Source organism: Balaenoptera musculus, chromosome 8 (assembly GCF_009873245.2).
Source record: "Balaenoptera musculus isolate JJ_BM4_2016_0621 chromosome 8, mBalMus1.pri.v3, whole genome shotgun sequence".
Classification (NCBI taxonomy): domain Eukaryota; kingdom Metazoa; phylum Chordata; class Mammalia; order Artiodactyla; family Balaenopteridae; genus Balaenoptera; species Balaenoptera musculus.
The window spans coordinates 107,815,165-107,828,840 of record NC_045792.1 but is presented as its reverse complement, the minus strand read 5'-3'; positions in this window follow the sequence as shown (position 1 = coordinate 107,828,840).

Below are 13,676 nucleotides of genomic sequence, written 5' to 3'. Positions count from 1 at the left end.
AAACCCCTGTACATCCTAGTTCCTCCCTTGCCTCTTCCGAGCAGTTCCTCAGAGCGATCTGAGAGGCTGCCTCCTGGGCTTAAGTCCTCAGCAAGTTCGCCAAATAAAACACAGTTCTCTACTTTCAGGTTGTGCATTTTTTTTCAGTTGACACCGGCCCCTCTTCACCCAACCCCCTTCTTTGGCTCATTGACACAGTCCTCTACTTCTGTGTGTCCCTGTCTCGAATTTTCCTTTCCTTTCTCTTAAAAGGATACGGTCATTGGATTTAGGGCCCACCAGGATAATCCAGGATTTCGTATGGAAGTCCGTAACTTACTTACATCTGCAAAGACCGTATGTCCAAATAAGGTCACACGCACAGGTACTGGGTTTGGACACGGATGTATCTTTGCGGGACACGACTCGCCCACTGCAACAGGGACCCTCGGGCATCCTGCATCTGCTTTCCCTTTGAAGACCTGCGGTCTGCTTTGCTGAGCCAGACCAAAGTTTGTTGAACTTCTTCCCTGTTCTGAGTGCTTTTGTTCTGAGTCTTCGTTTGAGGACACAGCCTCGGGGTCCTGAAAGCTGTGGACTAGAGCTGATCCAGGCTCTGCCCCTTCCTGTCTCTGAGCCCCAAGCCAGAAGCCTGTCCCCTGCCCTCAGTTACAGAGGATGGAAGGGCGGTGAGGGCTTTCCCCCCGGCGCCGAAGCCCTGAGCCTCGGCTGGGGGCTGCCTTTCCAGCCCGCCTGGAGCATCCCGAAGCGTAGGGTTTTGGCAAACCCACACTGGGGCTGAGGGCTGGCTCTCTCCAGCCTAACTTTGGGAGGACCATGGGGACTCTGGCACATTCTCCCTTCCGGTATCTGGGGGAGGGCCTGGGGCTGCTGCCTGATGCCACGGAAACAAAGGAAAAGATTCCACGGCAGGATCTGCTTTCGGGAACCTGCATGCGGAGCGGCCACGCTGCCCTTTCTTCTCAAGATGTGGAAACTCGTCCTGGAGGGATGCTCTGCAGATTTGCAGGGCTGGGTCTGGCGGTGGTCTCACCCTGCTCCCCCTCACCGGCCACCAACCAGTCCCTCTCTTGTGGGCTGGGTTTGGTTAGCAGGCAGAACTCGGAGAAGCCCAGCAATATTATGCAAAGGTGATCAAGAGCTCGAGGTGGGAAGGTCATCACCCAGGTCACACGGCAAGTCTGCACTGGAGCATGCGTGGGCTCCGGGGCGCTTCTGTTGCGCTGCAGGAACACCGGGACACCTGAAGCTGAGAACGCCTCCACTCGATTTGGAGGGTCTTAGAGCAGCACTTCTCAAAGTGGGAGCTTAAAACCCTGCGAGGGTCCAAGACGTGAAAGCTCCTGTTAGCAAAATACTAGGATGCTATTTTCCTTTTTCACCTTTATTTTTTCACAACTTAACAGTGGAGCTTTCTGGAGGCTACATATGTGTGATATTGCAATAGATGGAATACAGAAGCAGATGTGAGAATCCAACTGGCTTCTGCGAAGCCAGACGTTAAAAAGACTCAAAAAATGTAAAACAATGCTACTCTTTTCACTAAATAATTTTACTTTGGAATAGAGAGTTGGTTTTCATAAATAATGTGTTATTTGTGTTAACATAATGGGCTTCATTGTTCTTTTTAAAGGAATAAGTAAATAAATATTTTTTAAAACTTGGAGTAAATATTGATAGACTAAGCAACAGAAACAAATAATCTTTGTGGGCCCCAATAATTTTTGTTTTTAATGGAAAGGATCCTGAGACTAAAAGTTTTGGAAACCACTGATGTAGAGGATGCCAGAAGGTGGAGTAAAAAGATTCCAGAAAAAGCCGGAACAGGAGTGGAGTCAGAACAGGGTGTGAATCTAGGCTTTGCCATCCTCACCTGTTCGTCTACTACTGTCACATCTTTATCACCATGGCCACCATCACCACCACCTCCACTGTCACCACCACCAACACCATCACCATCACCACCATCATTATCACCACTGCACCACAAACGCCACCAGTGTCACCACCACCATCACCATCATTATCATCACGATCACATCTACCCTTGGTTGAGCATCTGCTATGTGTCAGACACTGTAGTAAGTGATATATAGTCATTATCTCCACTTGCCAGAGACCTCTATGAAGTCGGCATCATTACCCATATTTACAAGTGAGGGAACTGAGGCTTATACAAGTTAAACAAAATCACCTGATGGAGCGGGCTCCGAACTCCAATCTATTTGGCTCCATGGACACCCTGGGAAGTTGCCCAAGCTTGCTTAGTCCCCACTTGTTAGTTGCTAGTTGGGAATATTTGTAAGGATACTAGTTACGATTACTGACCACACACTAAGCCCCAGGCATGGGGATAGGTGCCTGTCCACACTATCTTAATCCTCTCAGTCATGTAGAGCAAGCGTTGAAATAACACCCATCTTGGTGCAGGTGAGTTGCATGTGAAAACATTGCCCCAGTGCCTGCAAGAGGGCCACCAGATGAATGCTCGCCCCCATCGGCATGGCCCCCCTCCTCCGTGTGGGACCGAGGCTGCTGGGACTGAGACTTTGGGGGGGGATGAGCCAGGCCTGTGCAGGAGACGGCAGAGATGGGCATAGCCTCTACCACCGCTCAGCTCTGTCTCTTGGACTTGGGATGCTCCCAGTGGGCCCCTCCATCCTTCCTCTCCCTCACTGAATATTGATGACGCATCTCTTAAGTGCTAAGTAGTGTTCCAGGCACAGGGGAGTCCACTGTGAATGGGAAAGCAAGGCACCTGCCTGCATATTGCTCACAAACAAAGATGGAAAACAAGTGCATGAAGGCAGACCCTAGCAAGGCAGCCCCTGCTCTGACCCATGCTATGAAGTACAGGTAGTCTTGTAAGGGGCCGGTAGGAGGCATGGGATGTTGGGGGCTCTCTGGAGAGGGTGGCTAGGGAGGACTTTCTGAGAACAGGACCTTTGAGCAGGAGACCTGTGCGGAGTGAAGGACTGAACCCTGGCACCTCGGGGCTGAGCATCTTCCAGACAGAGGAATAGCAGGTGCCCAGACAAGAGCTTGGTGTGTTCACATAATGGCCAGAGGTCAGTGTGCCAGGGGGTAGAGTGAGGGAGAAGGGGTACCAGGTGAGGCCATGGAGACTGGCAGGGGGCCCCTCATGCATGGCTTTCTGTGCCATGTGTGGAGTTTTATTTTAGTCTGATTGTGATGGAAACAACATTGCAGGGGGGTTCTGAGAAAGGAATGTTATGATCTGATTTTTAAAAAATATGTCTCTGGATATAGAGGTTCAAGAATGGAGGCAGGGTGTCTTTTAGAAAGATTTTGTGTCGTCCAGTCTTACTTTAGGATGGTAGAAGGGGAGGTGGGGAGAGGTGGGTAGATTCAGGTATATTTTGGAAGTAAGAAAAACAGATATCCACCCAAGCCTATGGCCTTAGGGATGGGGAGGGAAGGTGTCTTAGCCAACTCAGGGTGCTATAACAATACACCACAGATGAGGTGGCTTCTAAGCAAATGTATTTATCACAGTCTGGAGGCTGGAAGACTGAGATCAGGGTACCAGCATGGCCAGGGTCAAGTGAGGGCTCTCTTCCTGGGTTGCAGACTGCCGCCTTCTCTTTGTATCCTCACACAGCCGAGAGAGAGAGCTCTCTGAGGTCATTTTTATAAGGACACTAATCTCACTCATATGGGCTCCACCCTCACGACCTCTTTTCCTCCTAAAACCATCACATGGGGGGTAAGATTTCAACATACGAACTTGGGAGGACGTAAACATTCAGTTCACAACAGAGGTTTCCAGTCAAAGGCAGTTAAGTCAGCAGGGGCTGGGATAGGAGTCGGGGTTCTCGCTGGCTCTGCCCCCAGCTAGATGTCTTTGAACTTTTGGTGCCTCAGTCCCCCCCACCCCCACCTTGTCCTTAGATGATAATATACCTCCCAGCTCTCAAGGGAGTACTGAGACTCCAGAGAGATAGCCGATGGGAAGCACATTTTCCTTTTTGAGCCACATCATCTTCTGCAATGAGGTCAGACAATCCGTGTGACCCTGGGGGTCAGACATGAGCTCTTTGAGGTCAGAGTTGACCTCCTCCCCAGTGGGTCTCCCCACACCTTGCTCAAGGTAGGTGCTTCAGAGGTGAGTGAAATTATGAACTCTCATGCATATAGATGCAACAATCCTCAACAAACTACTAGCAAATCCAATCCAACAACATATAAAAAGGAAAACATAGCACCGCCAACTGGAGCTCATCACGGGAATGCAAGGCTGCTACAGCATTTGAAAATCAATCAGTGTACTTTGCCACAGCAACAGACCAAAGAAGCAAGACCAAATGATCATCTCAGTGGATGCAGGAAAAGCATTTGACAAAATTCAACATCCATTCATGATAAAAACTCTAAGAAAATTAGTATTAGAAACTTCCTCAACTTAATAAAGGGCATCTGTGAAAAACCCACAGCTACCATCATACTTAATGGTGACAGACTCGATGCTTCCCCCCTCAGATTGGGAACAAAGTAAAGATCTCCACTCTATCCACTCCTATTCAACAGCATACTGAAGTCCTAGCCAGTGCAATAAGACAATAAAAGGAAATACAAGGTATACAGCTTGGGAAGGAAGAAATAAAATTGTTTGTGTTCACAAATGACACATTTGTCTGTGTAGGAAATTCTAAAGGACAGATAAAAAACCTGTCAGTGAGTCGTACAAGATGTCAGGATACAAGGTCAATATACAAAGATGAACTGTATTTCTATGTATTAGCAATGAATACTTGGAAGTAAAATAAAATAAATAAAATATCAGTACTATAATACCATTAAAATAACACTAAAATACATGAAATACTTAAATTTAATGTAATAAAATATGCAAAAAATCTGCTGAAAACACAAAACACTGATGAAAGAAATAAAATAAGACCTAAATAAATGGATAGACATACTATGTAACCAAAAGTGGGGTCTGGTTGCTCGCCGCTCAAAAGCCAATAAAGAGGCAAGGTTGGTGGAAAGGGAAGTTTGCTTTATTTTGCGGGCTGGCAACTGGGGGGTAGGGAAGGCGAAGGTGGACTCCTGTCCAAAGGCCAACTCGCCCCGCAGACAATCAGTGGGCAAGAGCTTTTATAGGCAGAGGGAAGGGGCTACATGCAGAAACAGCACGGTCAGCTCTGATGGTCATCTTGAAACTAATCATGAGGTGGTCTGACCAGCGTCATCTTGATTGTTTTAAGTACAGTTAGTCTTCAGTTCCAGGGTCAGTTAATTCCCATTTCCTTGAGACCGAATCTCGGAATTGTGGCAGCTTATGTCATGGCTACAGCCTGGTCATCATGCAGTTAACTTCTTCCACCTTGTGGGCGTTTCAGATCTACAAGTCAGCTCACAGGATACGGCTCAGAATATTATCTCTAGCCCCTGAGGAGGAACTAAAGGTCCATGACTTTGCTTAATGACTAAATTATTATTATTTGGTCTCCTTTGACTGTTTTCCTTTGTTTCTGCATTTTCTCGCCTCTCTGATTAAACTTATACTTTGGCTGAAGTTTTTCCACAGACAAAAGACAGGCTGAGGACATGGGGTGCGGGGCAGACAAGGACCATAGGGTCCTGCTCCGTTTCATGGTCACGAGTTTAAACACTCAGTATTGTTAAGATGTTTGTTTACCCCAAACTGATCAATAGATTCGATGCAATCTCAATCAAAATCCCAGCAGGACTTTTTGGTGTAGAAATTGACAAGCTGATTCTAAAATTTATATGGAAAGGCAAAGTAACTAGAATAGCCAAAACAATTTTGAAAAATAATAAAATTGGAGGATTCATACTACTTGATTTCAAGGCTCACTCTAATGTTACAGAAATCAAGATTGTACAGTATTGGCAAAAGAATAGACACAGAGATCAATGGAACAGAATAGAGAGTCCAGAAGCAGACTCACACATATATGGTCAATTGAGGTTTGACAAAGATGCAAAGGCAATTCAATGGAGGAAAGATAATTCTTTTAACAGATGGTGTTGGAGCAATTGGATGTCCATATGCAAACATACACACACCTTGACTCATACCTTGCACCCTAAACAAAAATTAACTCAAAATGGATCATAGACCTATATGTAAAATGTGAAACTATAAAACTTCTAGAAAAAACATAGGAGAAAATCTTTGTGACTTTGGGTTAGCCAACGGTTTCTTAGATATAATAGTCCTAAGCATAATCCATACCAGAATACAATGATAAATTGGACTTCCTCAAAGTGAAAATCTTCTCCTCTTTCAAAGACAGTGTTAAGAGAATACAAAGACAAGCCACAGACAGGGAGAACGTGTTTGCAAAACACATACCTGATAAAGGGCTGGTATCCAGATTATATAAAGAACTCTCAAAATGTAATACTAAGAAAATACACATCCCAATAAAACATGGGCAAAAGATCTGAACAGTCATTTTGCCAAGGAAGATAATAAGCAAATAAGCACGTGAAACAACGCTCAACGTCACTGATCATTAGGGAATTGCAGATGAAAACCACGATGAGATACCACTTGCCTCTCGTGAGAATGGCTACAGCAGCTACCACTACAGCCACCACCAGCACCACAGACAATAAATCCCCGCTGCTGGCCAGCATGTGCAGCAGCAGGACCCTCACGCATTGCTGGAGAGAATGCAAAATGGTAGAGCCACTTTGGCTGGGAGCTTGGCCATTTCTTGTAAAGGAAAACATACACTGACCGTGGGACCAGGCCGTTCCACCCGTGGGTGTTTCCCCAAGTGAAATGAGAACTTACATCCACCCAAACCCTGTGTGTAAATGTTATAGTGGCTTCATTCATGATCGTTCAGGACTAAAACGACCCAAATGTTCTTTAACACGAACGGGTAAAAAAAATGTGGTACGTCCATTCAGTGGAAAAGTACTCAACAATCAAAGGAACAAACTACAGATACACCAACAACATGGATGAATCTCAAAACCTTCTGCTTGGTGAACGAAGCCAGATGTAGAGGTCTACACACTGTAGGATCCATAAGACATTCTGGAAAAGGCAAAAGTCTAGGGATAGAAAACCCATCAGTTTTGCCAGGGGCTGGGGGTGGGGGTGGACTGACCATGAAGAGATGCCAGGAAATTTGGGGGGTGTTGGAACTGTTCTCTATCTTGACTGTGGTGGTGGATACACAACTGTATTCATTTACCAAAACCCACACTGAAAAGGTTGAGCTTTACAGAATATAATCACACCTCAGAAAAACATATCAATGGGGCATTGAAAAAGGTATATATACGTGGTAAGCACCGACTTGAAAGTAAAGAAAGGCAACCTGTACATTGAAGGGATGTGTGTGTGAATGGGCTTGGTGCGCACAGAGGTGGGCGGTGGCTCAGTGTGTGTATGGTTAGACCTGGCCCCGTCCAGAGACGCTTCTGTTCCTGGTGTGCCTGGGGTCTCGTTGCCAGGGTGGGGCTGGGAATCCAAGCCCTCGAAGGTATGGCTCCCAGGACTTGGGGGTGGGCCCAGAGACGTCGGTTAACAGCTGAGGCTGGTGCGACCTGCCGTCGGGCCAGCTCAGGACAGGGGTGCCTGCCGATGCCAGCAGGCCTGGGGGGGCTGCCGGTGGCCTCCAGAGGGCAGGGCCCGAGCTGGATGAGCACGGATGCTGGGTGTCTTCAAGGTCCCTGGAACTTGGAGAGAGGGTGCCTGGCAGGGAAATGACCATGGCCTCGTGCTGGGCTGGGAGGGGATCTTCCCCTGTCACCACAGGCCCAAGGGGCCCCCTGTCTGGCCCTCTCCAGAGGACCCTGGCCCCGTGTGTGCGTGGGGCTGTCCTCCCGGAGGCCCTGGCTCAGGCTCTGGCTCCGTTCCCAGGGGCAGGTATAAGCAGCCGAGGCCGGGTGGCCAGGCCCTGCCCAGGCCCTGCCCAGGCATTGTTCTCCGGAGCTGCGGTGCCAGGGGTGTGGGTAGGGGGGGTCCTGGGACAGGCCAGCTCTGTCAACACCTCCTGCTGCTGGCCAGGAAGAGGGGGCGTGTGGTGGCCTGGGGGGGGCACAGGAGAAAGGGGGGCTCCTCACCAATCCATTTGCTGAAGAAAAAGGTGGAGCCTTCGAGGACAGTGTTTACTTGGGTGGAGGGCGAGCAGGGCCTGGGTCTCCTGGCCTGGCTGCACGAGGGGCTGGGCTGGGCCTGCAGCTGCTGGCTGGGCCTTGATGGACTCAGGGTGGGAGGGGGCTGGGGGGGAGGCCCTGCCCGGACAGCACCAACCCCCATCACACCCTCTCCTTTCCACTCCCTAACATGTTCCCTGCAGTCCACACCCGTCCAGCACTGTGGCTCTGCTTTCCCACAACTGACTACAGCGGCCTTCGTTTCTATTTGTGGCCCTATTTTGTGGGAACAACCTCAGATCATGCAGATTTGGGATTTTTACATTTCTGCCTCGGGCCTCTTGCCACTTAAAAACGTCTAGGATGGCACCGTTCAACCGAATTTTCTGAAATGAGGGAAATGTTGATACGCTATGCGACCCAGGTGGCAGCCACTGGCCATATGGGCTGCCGGGTGCTTAGAGTGGCTCGTGCCTCTGAATATCCGAATTTTAGCTCATGAAGGTGTCAGTTTACACAGCCTCATGTGGCCAGTGGCTGCTCTGATGGACAGCGCAGGTCTGGACTCTGAAAAGCACTTGATCTGCTTTTCCGCGGTGACCTGTCTGCCTTCAGACTCTGTGCCCGGTTAACAGGTGGAAGGGGTCCGGGGCAGAAAGGAATTACCCACTAAGATGTGAATGCTACCCAAAGCAGTCTACAGATTCAACGCAATGCTATCAAAATGCTTTTTTTCAGAAATAGAGAAATCCATCCAAAAATTCATATGAAATCTCAAGGGACCCAGAATAGCCAAAGCAATGTTGAAAAAGAACAAAATGGAGGCCTCACACTTCTTGATTTCAAAACTCACTACTGAGCTACAGTCATCAAAATACTGTGGTACTGACAGACACATAGACCAACATACTAGAATAGAGAACCCAGAAATAAACCCTCACGTTTATGGTCCAAAAACTTTCACCAAGAGTGCCAAGGCTGTTCAAGGGGAAAAGGGCAGTCTTTTCCATAGAAAACAAACTTATGATTACCAAAAGGGAAAGGGGGTGGGGAAGGGATAAATTAGGGGTTTGGGATTAGCAGATACAAACTACTATATATAAAACAGATAAGCAACAAGTTCCTACTGTAGAGCACAGGGAACTATATTTAATTTCCTATAATAAACCATAATGAAAAAGAATATATATGTATGTGTGTATAACTGAATCACTTTGCTATACACCTAAAACTAATACAACATTGTAAGTCAACTAGACTTCAATAAAAATTTTTAAAAGAAATAAATAAAAGGCAAAAGGGCAGTCTTTTCAACAAAGGGTGCTGGGAAACCGGATCTCCACATGTGAAAGAGTGAAGTTGGACCCTTACCTCACACCATATACAAAATTAACACAAAATGGATTAAAGACTTAAGTGTAAAAGCTAAAGCTATAATACTCTTGGAAGAAAACAGGGGAAAAACTTCATGACATTGGATTTGGCAATGATTTCTTGGATATGACACCAAAGGCACAGGCATGAAAGGAAAAAATAAACTGGATTTCATCAAATTAAAAACTTTTGTGCATCAAAGGACACTGCCAACAGAGTGAAAAGGCAATCCATGGAATGGGAGAAAATATTTGCAAATTAGATTAGGAATTAATATCCAGAATAGATTAAAAAAACAAAAAAAAAACCTTTTACAACTCTGCAGGAAAAACCTGATTCAAAAATGGGCAAAGGGGACTTCCCTAGTGGCTCAGTGGTTAAGAATCCGCCTGCCAATGCAGGGGACACAGGTTCGATCCCTGGTCCGGGAAGATCCCACATGCCGCAGAGCAACTAAGCCCATGCACCACAACTACTGAGCCTGCGCTCTAGAGCCCACGAGCCACAACTACTGAGCCCTCGTGCCACAACTACTGAAGCCCGCGCGCCTAGAGCCCATGCTCTGCAACAAGAGAAGCCACCGCAATGAGAAGCCCACGCACCTCAACGAAGAGTAGCCTCCGCTCGCTGCAACTAGAGAAAGCCTGTGCACAGCAACGAAGACCCAACGCAGCCAAATAATAAATAAAAAAAAAAATTAATTTTAAAAAAGTGGGCAAAGGATTTGAATAGATATTGTTCCAAGAAAGATATACAAATGGCGAATGAGCACATGAAAAGATGCTTAACACCGCTAGTCATCAGGGAAATGCAAATCGAGACCATACACGACGCCGTGGAATGCGTGATGCGTTTAACCATCGTGGCACATCTTCACGCACTCACGTGTTCATTCATTCCTTTGTTCATGAGCTCTTTGTTCTATACACACCTAGGAGCGAGACACAGCTGCGTCCTCAAGGTGCTCTTAGGCTGGGGGAGGTGGGGAAGAAAAGATGTCACAAATGCCCACCCTGATGGCTGATTTTATGTGTCAGCTTGACTGGGCTAAGGGCTGCTCAGGTAGCTCGATGCAGCGGTCCCCAACCATTTTGGCACCAGGGACCGGTTTCGCGGAAGACAGTTTTTCCACGGCGGGTGGGAGGGGCGGGGGCGGGACGGTTCAGGTGGTAATGCGAGCGATGGGGAGACGCAGATGAAGCTTTGCTCGCTTGCCTGACGCTCACCTCCTGCCGTGTGGCCCAGTTCCTGATAGGCCACGGACTGCTACCGCGGGGTTGGGGACCCCTGGCTGGAGGAATGTATGTACGTATGTGATGTAAGACATGACTTCTAGGTGTGTCTGGGAGGTGTTTCTGGAAGAGATTAGCATTTGATTCTGTACCCTGAGGGAAGATCACCCTGACCGATGTGGGCGGGCGTCATTCGATCCATCGGGGCCAAATGAAACAAAAAGGTGGGAGACAGGTGGAGTCACCCTCTTCTAGATCTGGGATGTCCATCTTCTGCCCTCGGACACCGGACCTCCTGGTTCGCGGACTTTCAGGCTCGGGCTGAATTACATCACTGCAATGGATGATGCAACACTTGACCTCCCGAACCGCGTGAGCCGATTCCTACACTCGGTGTCCCCTTACGCGGACCTACACACATCCCACTGCTTCTGCTTCTCTGGAGAACCCGCAACACAGTGAGGGTGTGGGTGAGCCTGGAGGGGGACCATCAGGGCCTTCCTGCGGGGCGAGGGGGAAAAGCTCCCTGGGAGGCGTCAGCCGGAGCCGTGTGCCTCCGGGTGTGGATCTCAGGCCTGGGTAGGGGTGGGGGGGTCCAGTAGGGTGGTCCTCGGCAAGGTCCTTTGAGGGCACACGGAGGAGACTGGGAACCTGGCTGGGCCCCGTCGCCGCCTCCCTGCAGCTGTGTCTGATGATGACACCCTGTGCGTCTGCTGTGCCCTCCTTTGCTGTCGTCCTGCCTGGTCAATCGCTTTTAGCTCCAGGGGGTAAGCGGTTCTGTCCTGTCACTGGGCAAGGACGGCTGGCCCAGGCACTGCCACGCATCTTGGTGGCGGTGCGGTGGGCTTCAAAATTCAGTTAAAGTGCTAGCTACCTCTGGCCCAGGCGAACATGATGGCACAGCCTGAAATCCCCAGTGAGATCGGCTGCTGGAGACACCGTGACCCCAGCATCCGTGCCTAGCTGCCCGGGGTCTCTCTCTTGCATCCGCTTCCCCACAGAGGAGTGGGTGACAGGTGCCTCGGGCTGCTGGGTCGTCCTTGGAAACCGCTGCTGCTGAGAGGTGATGAGTGGTCAAGTCTACGGGAGTGGCACTGCCTGGGAGACGGGAAGGACAGGCCACTTACAGACGTTATCCTGTGCGGTGAAATGCAATTTTTGGAGTAGACGGCAATTTTATAACATAATGGGCAAATCATACAGAAAAATTAGCTCATCTGCTACATTAGTGTTTGAAGACTGTGGATGTACTCATAAAGGAATAAAGAGAGGGCTGGGCTGGGCCAGGTGGGCCGATGTAGGGTCTGCTCCCTTGCTTTAACCATAAGAACTCCAGTTTTATTCACTCTAAGTAGTGAAAATTTCCCGTACCTTGGCAAAGTGTGACGAGGCCCTAGGCTCTACTACAAGCATCTGTGATCAGCGGTGGGGGCAGTACTGGGGGTCTTTGCATACCCACCTTGGTAAATATTTGCACATGGGCAGAGGCCTGGTGGGGCATCTGTGTCCACCCACCGGTCTGGCTTCCTCGGAAGGGCTGATGCCCGTTGGTTACCAGACACGCTCCCACGTGGGGCTGCAGAGATGCGGCCTTGGTTATAAGGATCTGGGGGCCCACCAGCACAGAGCCACCGAATGCAGATTCCAGGGTCCCTGGGGAGACCCACTGGTTTCTGGAGGGGACCAGGGTGTCAGTATCCTATGCTTAGTCAACCTAAGATCCAGGGATCCAGAGGGCAGCTGACCAGAAAGGGAAGGTTCTGGAAGGAAGCGCCATGCGGGGCTCTGAGAGAGGAAGGGAATGGGCAGAGCTGTTTGGGAACCTGCCGCTCCTAGAATGAAGCCAAGGGGTGTGAGCGTGGAGCTTAAACTCCAGGGCTGGTTTGCACGTGATCCAAGACCACTCAGGGAAAGTGAATTATACAACTGGAAAGGCACGCCCCTCAGCCCTGCTCGCACCTGGTGCCCCCCTCCACAGGTCCACACAATTCCCAGCCTGCACCGCTTCTACTAGTAAGCCCACTCCTCCTTCAGCCCACTCGGCTCCAGCCTCGCCTCCTCCTGGAAGCCCTCCTGGACATCCCCCAGCTCAGTCACCTCCCCCGAGCCTCCTGGAGCTGAGCGGATGTGGCCGTGAGCCCCAGGGAGGCAGCTGCCTGTCTGTCTGGGTCTGTCTGTCAGGGTCCGAAGGGCTCAGTGTCCAGCAGGCATGGGGAAGAGCGGAGGGGACCCCAGTGTCCTTGGGAGTTTTTACCCTCCTGCTCTGGTTGGGGAGGTTTTGTTCCATTTGTCCACGCCTGTTGTGTAAATATGAATCTGCCCTCCATGGGTGGGCAGGCACCAGCATCCACGTGCACGGGGATCACGTGGGGCGGGGAGGGGGACCTCGGCACCTCTTAGCTGTGCAGCAGCCCCCCAGCACCTGCCCCCCCACTGGGTCTCCCCTCCTCCCTCAGGGACCTGGCTCAGTCCGTAGCTTGGCAACCAGCGGGGTCTTAGGACATTGAGCAAGGGGGCGAGAGGAGGTGGGATGTGGCAGGGTGGTGGCCTGTGTGGGAACTGACCGGCTATTCTCTAGAGCCCCCCAATCCCCATGGTTGCTTCTGCCCTCTCCTCCTTATTTTCGGCCTGTTTTCCAAGTTGGGTCATCGGCCTCCTTTGCTCTGGGAGCCCCTGCCTCCTTCCATAAAGCCCCTCCCCTCAACAGCCTCAGCCCCTTCTGCAGGCGCGGCCCAGACCACCCCCCCACCCCTCCCCGAGCTGCAGAGGGAGAAGGCCTCCCTCCCATCCCCGGGGATTCCTGTTTAATTGGCTGTGGGGCAGGCAGGGTCCAGGCCTCAGGAGTTTTACAAGCGCCCCAGGTGAGGCCAATGCACAGTGAGGTGGAGAACTTACAAGGATGAATTGGGTCCCTTGGGGCAGCCCCCAATCCCCAGACGTGGCAGGCAGGACCCCAGTGAC